This window comes from Phodopus roborovskii, unplaced genomic scaffold (assembly GCF_943737965.1).
Source record: "Phodopus roborovskii unplaced genomic scaffold, PHOROB, whole genome shotgun sequence".
NCBI classification, from domain to species: domain Eukaryota; kingdom Metazoa; phylum Chordata; class Mammalia; order Rodentia; family Cricetidae; genus Phodopus; species Phodopus roborovskii.
The window spans coordinates 36,443-39,045 of NW_026126202.1; positions in this window are offsets into that span (position 1 = coordinate 36,443).

The following is a 2,603-nucleotide window of genomic DNA, read 5'->3' on the forward strand; positions in this document are numbered from 1 at the left end:
TTTAACATACGAAAACCTATCAACTTGATCCAACCTATAAACAAATTGAAAAAGAAAAGCCATATAATCATCTCCCTAAATGCTTAAAATGCCTTGGACAAAATTCAACACCATTTCATGATAAAGGTCTTGGAGAGATCAGGGACAACAGGAACATATCTAAATATAATGAGAACAATATACAGTAAACAACAGCCAACATCAAACTGAATGAATGGGAGTATAAGGAGATTCCTCTAAAATCAGGAACAAGGCAGGCTGCCCTCTTTCTCCATATCTCTTCAATATTCTAATTGAAGTTCTAGATAAAGTAACAAGACAACAAAAGGAGATCAAGGGTATCCAAATTGGAAAGGAAAATGTCATACTGTCTCTATTTGCAAATGATATGATAGTTTACATAAGCAAGCCAATAAACTATACCAGGGAACTCCTACAGCTGAGAAACACCTTCAGCAAACTAGCAGGATACAAGATAAACTCAAAAAAAAAATTAGTAGCCATACTTTATTCAGGTGACAGAGGCTGAGAAAGAAATCAGAGTAACATCACCCTTTACAATAGCCACAAACAACATAAAGTATTTGAGGTAATACTTACGAAGCAAGTGAAAGACCTATATAATAAGAACTTTGTGGCTTTAAAGAAGGAAATTAAAGAAGATACCAGAAAATGGAGAGATCTCCCATGCTATTGGGTAGGTAGGATAAATAGAGTAAAAATGGCAATCTTGCCAAAAGCAATCTACATATTCAAAGCAATCCCCATTAATATCCCATCACAATTCTTTACTGACCTTGAAAGGATAATAATCGACTTTATATGGAAAAACAAAAGACCCAGGATAGCCAAACCAACCCTGTACAATAAAAGAACTTCAGGAGGCATCACAATCCCTGACTTTAAGGTCTACTATAGAGCTATAGTTCTGAAAATAACCTGGTATTGGCACAAAAATGTATAGGTAGGCCAATGAAATCTAATTGAAAACAATATTATTCCACACATCTCTGAACACCTGATTTTCGACAAAACAGCTAAAAGAATACAATGGGGCGAGGAAACCATCTTCACCAAATGGTGCTGGCAAAATTGGATGATGGTGTGTAGAAGACTGAAGATGTTTGACCCATGTTTATCACCATGCACAAAACTCAAGTCCAAATGGATCAAAGACCTCAACATCAATCCAGCCACACTGAACCTCTCAGAAGTGAAAGTAGCATGTACTCTTGAACAAATTAGTATAGGAGACCACTTCCTGAACATAACTACAGTGGCATAGACAATGAGATCAACATTTTATAAATGGGACCTCCTCAAACTTAGAAGTTTCTTTAAAGCAAAGGGCACAGTGGACAAGACCAAATGGCAGCCCACAGACTGATCTCCAAAATATACAAAGAACTCAAGAAACTAGTCAACACAACACCAAATAAACCTGTTAAAAATGGAGTACAGGACTGAAGAAGAATTCTCAATAGAGGTAATCAAAAAGGCTGAAAGACACTTATGAAAGTGATCAACATCCTTAGATATGAGGGAAATGCAAATCAAAATAACATTGAGATATAATCTTACTCCTGCCAGAATGGCTAAAATTAGAAACACCAAAGACAATTTATGCTTGAGAGGATGTGGAGAAAGAGGAACACACCTTCTTTGCTGGTGGGAGAGCAAACATGTATAGCAAATTTAGAGATCAGTATGGCAGTTCCTCAGTAAAATGGGAATTAGTTTACCACAGGACTGGGCAATCGCCCTTTTAGGTATATACTCAAATGATCCACATCCATTCAACAAAGACCTGTGTTCAACTATGTTCATAGCAGCATTATTTGTAATAGCAAGAACCTGGAAGCAATCCAGATGCTCCTCAAATGAAGAATGAATAAATAAGATGTGACAAATCTACACAATGGAAAGCTACACTGCAGAAAAAATAATGGAATCCTGAAATTTGCAGGCAAGTGGATATACATTGAAGAAACCATAGATGGACATGGTATATACTCACTCATATATGGATTTCAGACCTAGATCAAAAGATCACTAGCCTATAATTCACACCGTCAGAGGAACTAGGATATTCTAATAGATTCATATAAATTTCCTCACAGATGGGACATGGGACAAGTCTACCAGAATACATGAAATTTGCTGGGGCGGTGACTGGAGAGAGAAATAGGAGAAAGAGAAGGGGAGGAGAGGAAAGCGACTAGAAAGATTGAGTCAGCGTAGCAATAGAAGACAGAAAATTAAGAGAGAGATATAGAGGGAGAGAGAGAACATAAAAGAGGAAGCCATTATTGGATTAAAGAGAAAACTGAAACTAAAGAAATATGCAGATACTTACAATACTGACTGCAAGGAAAAATCTGAACAACCCTGGAAAGGCTACCATAAATGCCCTTCCCTGATAGTGAGATCAACAACTAAGTTATCCACCATCATCGGCCCTCATCTAGTACCTGTTGGAAATAGAAGCAAATATCTATAACTAAACACTGAATTTTTCAGTTTGCATTTGAGGAGGGAGAGAGTCTACGATGGAGGGAGGGAGGGAGAGGGAACTAGGATCGACATGTAAAAAAAAATAATAA